The sequence below is a fragment of the Urocampus carinirostris genome, chromosome 2, assembly GCF_059441175.1.
Source record: "Urocampus carinirostris isolate Australia breed hairy pipefish chromosome 2, RoL_Ucar_1.0, whole genome shotgun sequence".
NCBI classification, from domain to species: Eukaryota; Metazoa; Chordata; class Actinopteri; order Syngnathiformes; family Syngnathidae; genus Urocampus; species Urocampus carinirostris.
In genome coordinates this window covers 14,952,613-14,964,499 of record NC_142350.1, presented here as the reverse complement: position 1 = coordinate 14,964,499, position 11,887 = coordinate 14,952,613, and positions in this window count along the sequence as shown.

The window sequence follows — 11,887 nt, the reverse complement described above, 5'->3', positions numbered from 1 at the left end:
AAAATGATTTAATTATTTTCCAAAGTTAAATGCATCTTACTTATATGAGACACCTAAATAAACTAAAGACCAAATTGTGTCAATAGAGTGGGAATTTCTCATGAAAAATATATGCACTCATTAAAACGATCGTAAACACCTCATTTCTTTGATTTGACTATTCCACTTTCAATTAGGATTCTTGTTTTAAAAAGTAATTTTTACCTATTACTCATAGATAATAACAATTAGTAAATGCAATTTTAAAATTATAAAAACGCAGAAAGGGCAGCAATTGGCATACAATATTTTCTTCATTTTAATGGTAAGTGTGCTGCTTGTTTTGGTCTGGGAGCCAAATGGGTAACTCGTTCTCTGCTGAAGATCAAGAATGCATTTCATAAATGATTATGAGATTCATCTTCTACATGGTTTACCTTATTGTTGGTCATCAGATATCATATAACCCACCTTGAAATGTTTTTTTCAAACATTCTTTTTTGGAGTACCCTTGTCATCAGGCTCTTGTGAGGTGTGACACTGGCTTCGTTTTTGAGGAACAACACTCAAGGGCAAGTGTCATTGAGGGATAATCGAAATCCCGAGTTTCATCCCAAACATGTTTGACACAGGTTCACCCCTGCTTTCTTTCCTTTTTTTTGGTCCATGCCCGATCAACAGAAAATGCCTCACCCTTCTAAGACATAAATTCATCATCTGTGTGCACACTTAAAATTCAGGGTAAAATGAAGTCGGCTGCCCCAACCTCTTATTGATTAATCAATTAATTACACTGTGTACACGATTTAAATTCTTGATTTATTGGTGACAAGAAAAGGAAATAAGGGGCTTTAAATTGTATTAAGGGCTTGGCAATAAACCCAAGTTCATCCACAAAAAGCTGACTGAACAGTTGGAATAGATGGAGAGAGAAAATTATTTGATTGCTTTGTGCATACTGTAAGTTATCCTCCCTTAAATATATAAAACAAAGTAATGGGCCGAGTGATTCAAATCATTATTTGTGAAGTAATCATTTAAATAAAACTAAATTATAAAATAGTATTTAAAAAATTGTCTAAGAGTTTCAAAAATAACCCCTTTTTTTGTTTATTGGATTAAAAATAAATGATTATTTAATTTGCTTATTCGTTGCAGGTTTGTTTGTGTTTGATGTCAATTATTGTAAACGCCCGAAACTAGCATGGAGAATGGGAGCCTAATAGTTAATTAGCTACTAAAAACTTAATTGACCTAATGGGCCATTGTTTGTAAGTAATATAAAAGTTAAATACGATATCACACCTGTCATTCACCTTTTTCAGATTTAATTGAAGGTCAACATTTTTCAGATATTTGAAATTATTCTCATTTAATTCTTGGATGAGCTTTTTCAATCAGAGTTGGAAATGCTTGACAGAACCCTAATGCAATTTTCTGTCTGTCAAACTCTAAAACCTTAATTTCCTTGTTAGTGGATACACTGAAGACAATACAGACTGGTTAATGGCAAGTTGTTGGCGTCTATAGTTAACAATACTAAAATACAAAACTAGTAGTAGTAAGCCCTCCTTTGGATCACAGCAATTCCTGCTAGCTAAGATACCCGCTATTGCTCTCACCAGTAGGCGCTCATGCTAGCCACATCCGTACTGATTGGGCTGTAAACATTTAAGGCCTCCGTATCGACTGAGCAGCTTAGGCGCTAGTCGATTTAGCAATAGCGCCATGTGCTTTTTCTGCATCGATGACCGTGCGATTAAAAAACATTTCCTTCTTCTTTTTTAGAATTTACTTTTTTTATTGTCATTCTATGTAACAATGCACACAGAACGAAATGTCGATACACCTGACCCGTACAGTTAAACTGTAGCGAGCCGATGTAGCCAAACAGGGTGCAGCCATTTTAGTCATTAGGTGACCAAACCCCCCAATTCCAACCCTTAATGCTGAGCGCCAAGCAGGGAGGCAATGAGTACCAATGTTGTTTTAGGTATGACCCAACCGAGGCTTGAACCAGCGACCTCCCAGTCTCTAGGCTACCGAGCTTACAACTAGAGCAATCCCACAATACTTTTTAAATTAAATTCTCTGTATTTAGAAAATCCAACCATGATCAGTCATTTGAAGTATTTTTGAAACTACAAAATTGAAAAAAAAAGTATCACATTTGTTGTCATACGGTAACCCCTGTTTATCACAGTTAATAGGGACAATAACCCCTTGCCACATGCGAAAATCTGGACCCGTAACCCCCCTATATTTTTACCATGCGCTCTACCCGCTCAAGAATATTTGATCCCGGCACCATGGGCGCTGTTCATTTTAGGCAGGAGTGGGGGACGGGGGGCAAAAATAAAAGGATCTGTCACACATGGCACATATTTGCTTTCTCTGCCCCCGCTCTCATCAATAGTAAACAAGGAATAATGGATCGGGGTCGAAACAGTGGATTTTAGGCATGCTTCAGCAGAATAAAATATGCTCTGCCACTCCCTGCTCTTAGCAAATGTTAATTGTGGATAATGGATTGCGGCTGCAACCGTGCACTTCATTTTAGGCGGACCAGAACGCCATGCCTACTTACCAAAGTGCCTTTTGCCGATCCCCGTTCGCAGCAGTACGGGATTAAGGATAATGGATTGCCGCCACACAAGTGCACTTCACGTTTTGTTGGACAGAACAGAAATAGGCAGCTGCAATGCCCGAAAAAAATGCAGACTGCCTGCTGGCAATAATGGTTCTTATTTTTAAACCCGCGATGCACTTAAGCCAATAAAGTACAAAGCGCGAAGCAATGAATTACAGGACAATAATCCTTTGGTTGTCGCGGTTAAAAGGGACCAGAACCCACACGAAAAGTAGTAATCAGTGAAGTAGCGTCGCACCTTCATAAAACCTCTCAAGGGGCAAACTTACTGACTAAGATATAAGACTGTAATAAGTAGCCCAGAACTGCAGCCTCGCTATTGCCCTTTTTTCTTAAACTGGCTCCTACGCTTCCCGGACCGAATAACAATCCACGGAGCACCCGCTAGAGATCATTATTTCTATGCACTGTTCTTCTCCTAAGAGTCCGATTCAATTGATTTATTTCTTCACAATGTAACAATTTGCTAAAAGCTAGCTGTCGCCATGCTTCACAGTTTGTTTTAGTGGCCATATTGACTTGTGTACCCGCCCAGATGTTTGACCGACAGCATACACCAGCCTATAACTGTTCCACACACAGGCATTCACGCCCACCCAACTCACAAAGCCTCCCCTCACCTGCCCCCATGATATCATTTTCTGTGTGCTGTCGATCAGAACACAATGCACGATACGTTGATATCAATGACAGTAAAGGCAACTTAATTCAAAATCCATGATGCACTGAGCCAACAATAAGCAAAGTGTAAATTCGCGAGGGATTAGAGATTTTTTCCTTAAATTGAACTCTCCATTAGACCCCTCCCACTGGTTTCCTTTCCAATCCAAGCATCACATCCCAACGGCCATGTAATTAGTTAAGTACTCCTGGGCTGAATCAAACATTTTTGTTGGGAAATTTCCCTTTACTTAGACGGAGGTTCTTTTGGATCGTGATCCCAGTTAGGGCTGATGAATGTGTCCTTCGGCTATTGCTGTCTCAACAAGAGAGCGATCTGATTTCCATTAGTAATGAGCTCACACAAAGAAGCGCATACGCACTTTTGATATCCAAGCAAGCAAACATAGATCTACCGAAGCAAAGTGGTCAGCACTTGCCACTTGTCAGACCGACACACGTGAGCCTCGGTGGCTGCGTATGTAATATGAATTATTGAGCATGTTATTTGAGGGGCAGCTGTCCCTGGTGCACATTAGCTCCCGCAATCACACAGAAGAACTTGGCCTGAATATTCAAATGGAGAGAATTGTTCCTGCAATTTCACGCTGACTTGTAAACAGTCAGTTAGGATTTTAGCATGTTTGCGCGAGCCCTCGTGAGAGGCGGAATTGATTAAGGCTCCCAGCAAAGAACATTATGATTCTTTATTTATTTTTGCTTGATTAAACCTCGTTTGAATGATATTAATTACACAGCTGCTTATGAATTGATTAGTTCTGTCAGGATGCAATTTGGCTTTCCCTGTTCATCTCGCTGTTCTTTTTCAAAGTTAATTTTCGTCATTTTCCGCACATTTTTCATTTTCTGTAAAAATGGTTTTATTAAAGCATTTTCTTAGGTTTATTTTTCACTTTTCTTCGGTTTTCAGACACACAAATAGAATTTTCTTCTTTGTCATTGATTACAACATAGTGTTCAATAAGATTAAACAAACTCTTGTTTAGAAAAATGTAATCAACTTAATGTGCCAGTGTGTAACATTTGACCACTGGATGGCAGTGTTGTCTAATGCGAATGAAAACAAGCAAGCTACAAAACGCCAGACACACATGGCGGCGACTTAAGTAGGGATTCCACTATGTAAAAGAAATACAAATTTCTCGACGTATAATTTTTTTTAAATACAAATTAACACTGGTATGATAGTTCATGTATTTTGGCCTGCTGAATGAAAGTTTTTTTTTGTACCACAAACAATACAAAACACAAAATTTAGGGCTCGTACGAGTGCTTGGAATTATTGAAAACGCTTGAATTTTAATGTGTTTAATGTGCGCGTCCGCCAACCACTCTCATAATAAGCGGTGCGAATAATGGATGGATGGGATGAATGGAATGGATGGATAATGGATGGACGGATTGAAAAGTGTTTGAGTATCGGGTGAAGTGCATTAATTTTTTTTTACAAGTCTGCTTAAGAATGAAGCCAACACTGTTCTCCAGCAACTTTGTTTTGCCAGTGCGTTTCTTCTTCTCTTGTGATTAACGGCAGCTGGCATTAGTTTTTATAGCATTGTCCTATGAAGCGTCGTCGCCCCTACGGGTCTGCACCCAAGAGCATGCTACAGCTAGACAGGGCACTATGAAATATGTATTATTACAAGGATTACGTATCAATTATTGCCATTTAGAATGGGCTGTGCAAATAAAAATAAGGTATTGTTTTCTAGTGGTAAATTTTAATCGGAAGAGCTTCCTGCAACTGAAAATGTTAGCTACATGTTATTCATTTTGTATCTATATGGGGAGAGATTTGTCTCAAAAACAAAAATATTTGCGATTTACTCAATATCAAAAAATCATGTCTTAATAAATGCACGTGCAAGATTAAAATTAACATATTTAAATCCCAGATATTTTTGTGGCTTTGCAAAGAACATGATCCACAATGGATTTTTTTCTTTTAATTCTACTGGAGACATTTAATGTTTTTAAAAATATGCTTACATTTTTGGCCTTGAAAAGGGGGTACAAACCCTTGCAGAAAATAATTAAAAAACACTGATTTAACACTGCTTAAATAATTAACCTGCTGATAATATTACTTGCAGCCCTTTGTGCTAATTTGTAACTAAATCTAGCTCTCACATTCATAAAGGATGGAGATCCCTGCACAACATGATACAATGATATCCAGTGGTTAGATACGTTGTACTGTGGTCGTGCAAGAAACGTCATCCCTCTCTGACCAGACCATGGCGATAGAATATTTGAAAGGAATGAACTCTGTTGAAGTGTTAACTGACTATTAGTATTTGTCCATACCTTGTGACTCACACCACACTGCTTTGCTATGCGTACTCGCCAAATGCCTTCACACTCTCATTTGCCGTATACAGGAAGTAATACTAGAAAGTTGGGCTTCTTCGATGTGTGGACAAAGATTTCATCAAAGCCACTCCTGACATCCAATGGTGATTTATCATACGGAAATCATTCTCAGAGGCTCTATACTCGCCAAACCCTTCATAATATTTTTTTTAAATAAAACAAGAAAAACGTACTTTGACTTTTTGGCACTAAAGGACAATGCATCTGAAAAGGTATTTACTATACGTTATGGCATTGAATGAGTTAATATATCTTTAATTTTACATTTCCCTAATGACAGGTGAGGCCTTACCCGACTGCTCCTCACAGTTGAGAGGGGATTTTGCGGGTAAAAGGCAGCCCACCCATGCCTCGAAGGTGACACCTGCATGTTAGAATATCACTGCGCCCACGTTAAGCCCCACTCCCAGTTGCCTTGCTGTGCGCAGCCCCTTGGCCGTGTGCTATAAATTTGGGCTCCTTCCACCCCCAGGTGAGACCCAGCAGGTGGGTGCACCCGTGACCTTATGGAAAAGCTCTCTCTGTCTCTCTCTCTCTCTCTCTCTCTCTCTCTCTCTCTCTCTCTCTCTCTCTCTCTCCCCCCCTTTAGCTTCCCCCACTATTAGACTTGGAAGGTATCGCCATGGCAACGCAGCAAGAAGCTCTCACTTCACCTCATTTGCTTTTGCACTTTGTCCGGAGGCTAATTGAGGAAAATGTTCCAACAAGGTCACGCACTTGACTTAGAGTTTCCCAGGTCCGGACAGTAAAGCCGCCGCGCCGTCGGCGAATATCAAATAACGTCCATTAAGCCCGGCCGATATAACCTTTTGGTAATTTGTAGGGGGTGGGTTTAAATGAGCTGTGTTGTGATTAGGGGGGAAATGTCAGTGGTTTTTCTAGCCGGAAATCTTCACCGCAAGAATGTAACCCCGGGGTGTGGAGTGAATCAATAGTGAAACCAGGCAAGGAGAAAAAGGGGGGTGAGAAGGGCAACAACAGAGACATTAGAAGGGGGATCGAGGTCTCCGAGTCAACAGGCCGTTCCTCCGGGTGGTAGCTGTGGCTATGAACTACATAACTTTAGTCAGCATTTTTTGTATGTGAATTAAAAAATGAATGAGTTCTGAGTTTTGTATATTGAGTCTGAACCACCCACAAAACCAAAGCTGTTTATACATATTAACAAGAGACAGGTACATGCACAAAAGCTACATGTACAAGTATAAAAAGGGGATGAATCCGCGGTATGCAAATTATGATGACGCGTTGTAATATTCAATACAATCCAGGATACAAATCTGACAATTTTGGGTACGATTTGTCATTTTCACACCCGGTGAGGAGCTTGTGGGCGGGACAAAAAAATGAAGACACGTCGCCTCATCAATTATTGAAGCGCGGCGATCTAGAATCTTCATCTCAATTGGACAAAATATCGATTTGTTCGGATGAAGCGCACAAAACGTTTGAGTGAGTCCACACAACTTTGCGATGAACTAACAAACTTTTCTAGCTCTTTTAAAGGGATAGTGTGTAATAGTTGACCACATGATGTCGCTGTAATGTGTAAAGCAACTGAAAACGAGTGCTGCTAGGCTCAAGGAAGAAAACAAACTAAGGAGACTCGACGTTTACCTGGTATCAGTACACAGCCATTCTCAATTCCAACGTGTTTAAATGTGACTCAGCACACCCTGGCCACCAATTTAAAACACGTCTTTAATAAAAGTTAAGCTGTTACATTGTAGTTTTTTTTACTTTTCTTCATGAGCACAAACATTTCACCAGCATGTGTGAGAGCATTTAACATGTTTTTGAGTATATTTCACCATCATTTCTGGATACATCTCAGTACTGTGAATGAACGTGTCTCACCTAAGTCAATGAGTGCTTTTGGCGTCCTAAAGCATTTGACCAGTATGTATATTACCTTTTCCCTGCAACTGGCCGGCAACCAGTTCAGGGTGTTCCTTTTCCACTGCCCGAAGATAGCTGGAGTGGGCTCCAGCACCCCCGCGACCTTACTGAGGATAAGCAGTGCAGATAATGGATGGATAAATGTATCTTAGCTTTTGACAAAGGTTTATGAGACTATTTCAGTCCGGTAAGTAAAAATTTTGAGCAGTGTAAACGAAGGTATTTGAGCAGAACATGTGTAAGCTTTTGACATAGGTTCATGGGACCATTTCAGTCGTGTAAATGAGCGTCTGATCTGCGTATATGAAAGCAAGTCTTTGAGCAGTGTATACGAAAGCATTTGATGTGATTCTGTTGTATAAGAATATTTCAGGTGCAGGTGTGAGAGCTAGTCCTGAATTATGGCCCAGTGTGATAAACAAATGTTTTATAAACTTTTGCTTGCCTCGGAGTTGTCCGAACATACGCAGGTTTTCATTGTTGTGGCTAATTATTGCCCTTTGAGCAATCCATTCCTCATACCTGTAATTTTGAAGTATCAATGTTAATTTGTGGTCTGCGTTTCCGAAAATGATCGATGAACTCATCCTGACAATCTCAAAAACAAGTTTTCGGAGTGCCGCAGGCTGCAATGTGAAGAAATCTGACAGCACGTCGATGGGAGGGCGTTTGGACAACATCAAACACTCTCTGTTTTACACCAGCGAACACACACCCCATGACATTTTCCCACCTCAATAGAAAGGGATAGGTGAAATAAAGGCAAACACAAAAGAAACATCACAAAGAAAGGATTGGCTTCTTTTTTTATCCATCAGACTTCATAATGTTGCTGCACTTGAAGGAATGCAAAGAAAAGCGGACGGAGTGTGAGTTTTGTTGTTGTAAATATACTTCATAAAATTTCTAAATTGTCACAATTGGGGATACAATACTTGTATAGGTAGTCTGCATGAGTGTTCATAAGCTAAAGTAAGAGCAATACACTTAAAAAAATCTTGGGGTTCGTACGAGTGCTTGAAATCCTTAAAATTTGTTGAATTTTAATGTTGCGTTTCCAAATAATTTTTAGTGCTTGAATTTTTGTTGAAGTGCTTGAAATGGTTACCATGTTTTACAACAAGTCTCCCTAAAAATGAAGCTGACACTGTTCTCTGGTGGCTGTGCTTTGTCATCGCAGATGATTAATGGCTGCTGGCATTATTTTGTAGGGCATTGTCCTGTGAAGCGTCATCGTCCCCTACGGGCCGCGCCCAAGAGTGCAGGTGCATGCTACACCTTAACAGGGCACTATGAAATATGTATCAATAATGGATATTTATCATAAGCCATGCAAAAATTTAAGGCAGTTTTTCCTGGTGTTAAATTGTAATGGGAAGAACTTTTTGCACTTGAAAATGTAAGCTTCATATTACCATCATTTTTACCCTACAGCTATGTTGGGAGAGATTTGTCTCAAAAGTATTTACACACGGATTATATATTGGTGTATATACATACATATATATGTGGCATAATTCTGAGGTCATGGGATCAAACCTTCCTGTGTGGAGTTTGCATGCTCTCTCCGTGCTTGCATGAGTTTTCTCCGGGCACTCCGGTTTCCTCCTACATTCCAAAAACATGCATTTCAGGTAAATTGGACGGTCCAAATTGTCCCTAGGAGTGAATGTGCGAGTGATTTGTCTGTCCTTGTGTGCCCTGCAACTGGCTGGCAAGCGGTTCAGGGTGTCTCCTGCCCTCTGTCCGAAGACAGCTGAGATGGGCTACAGCACACCCGCGACCCCACTGAGGATAAACGGTGCAGATAATCGATATATATATATATATATATATATATATATATATATATATATATATATATATATATATATATATATATATATATATATATATATATATATATATATATATATATATATATATATATATATATATATATATATATATATATATATATACATATATATATATATATATATATATATATATATATATATATATATATATATATATATATATATACATATCTCATCTCATTGGCTGCACCGCTTATCCTCAGTAGGGTCATGGGGGTGCCGGAGCCCCTCCCAGCAATCATCGGGCAGTGGGCAGGGAACACCCTGGACCGGTTGCCAGCCAATCGACATGTATGACATACATATATATCTATATATATGATATATATATATATCATATACATATATGTATATGATATATAAAGATGTTTTATACTGATTTTTCTAGTCAAACAAGCATAATGTTTCTTAAATTGAAAAATGTCTAATATGGCTGGTAGAAGCTGATTTTAGATATTAATTTTCTTAATGAAAAATAATACTTTGCCGAGGAAATTTGTGTCTTTAGTTTTTCTTTTTTTCCCTCTTGTAATATGTGACAGTACTTAAAAAACTTCTCTGACAAAAATATTTATTATGTTAAGACATAATTTTTTCGTGATACACTGGCAAAAATATGCTCATTTTATGTGTTATTACTCTTATTTAAGTAATGGATGCATTTTCTTTCATTTTCCATATAATTTTCTCTTTTTAATCAATGTTTTTCATAATTTTACAAAATAAATCAATTAAAAATATTTGGGATAATTTGTCGTTTGAAATAAAAACTTGGTTTTGTAGGTAAATAAGAAATATGATGAAATAAAAACGGCAGGGAAGTACTAAAAAAGAATGGTTAAAATGAGCAGAATTTTCTGTTCCGGTAGAATACTATTGTTTTGTTTTGTTTGAAGGGTGTCGGTGACCCATTTTAATGTCAATAATAGTCAAGTCAAGTCAAGTCATTTTTATTACTACTCAACGTTTAAAAAAAATTAAAGTATGGCAAAACTAAATAGAATGTATTTGAAAAAGGAATACAATAAATTAACATTTTTCCCCTCCTTTTTTGCTCCAGTCAAAGGACATTGTCCTGATCCTTCTGCTATGTGAAGTATAGCCGTTTGAGGGCAGTGTCAGACAACAGTACAAATCTTAAAACTATTTCATTTTAATATTTTTTTTTCATTAGTAAGGGGGTGATCGTGTACAGCTACAAAAATTGCCGATTTATACAGTATATTTCACAAAACTATTATTGACTACAATATCCCCTTATCATTGATCCAATATGAAGACACAGATGAGCGGTTGTGAGCGCTTTCAAGGCTTGTTGTTTTTCCCTCAGGCAACACTGACATCTAGCGGTGATTATGATATAATTACTATAATACATAACTTTTTTCTGGAAAGAGGCTGAGTATGTGAAGGATTGTGCAGGGTACCATAAAAAATGGGATAATTAATAAAATATCAATTGAATTGCTTTAAAGCAATGAAAATCAGAGGGACTTCTCTTTTCATGTGTGAGATAATATTTGAAAATATTGGCTGTTATATTTCAGTGTGGAGCAGGTCAGCGGGCTTTCAACGAAGAGTTGACTGTCACCCAGAGCGACTCAAAGTCCACTTCAATTGATGCCAGCCTATTTATAAAAGCAGAGAGTGGCAGGAAGGGCAACTTCACCTTCACGCGATCCATTCGTGAACGTAGGTTTGCTCTTCCCCGGGGAAGGAAGTCAGCAGAGGGAAGTCAGCCGATGAGGCCTGCAGCGCCGTGCCAAGATGGGTGAGCGTATATAAATAGTTATAGGTATGTTTCGGAATATACAGGGTTCCTACGGGTGCTTGAAATAATTTAAACTGCTTGCATAAGGGATTGAAAAGTGACTAATATTTGGGTGAAGTGCTTGTGAATGCTGGAAGTTGTTGCCAATGCTTCTCAACAAGTCTGCTTACAAATGACGCCAACACTGCTCCCTGGGGGCTTCTTTTGCTATTGCATTTCTTCTTGCCTCGTGGTAAACGGCAGCTGGCATTAGTTTGTATGGCATTGTCCTATAAGGCCTCATTCTTTCTACGGTTCTCGCCTAAGAAAACAGGTGCATATTACACCTAAAGAGGGCACTATGAAATAAGTGTTAATGCAAGGATTAGTTATATATTATGGACATCTATTTTGAGCCACGCAAAAAAATATGATAGTGTTTCCCAGTGGTAAATTGTTCTAGGAAGAACTTTCTGCAACTGAAAATGTAAGCTACATACTACTGTCAATTGTATCCAACACTTATATGGGAAGAGATGTGTCTCAAATGGTTCAGATCCACAAACATATTTGCGATTTACTCAAGATTCAAAATCATGTGTCTTGATTAATGCACACGCCTGATTAAGAATTGCATGTGTAAATCGCAGATATATTGGTGGATCCACAAATTCACATTGGATTTCTCCTTTTAAT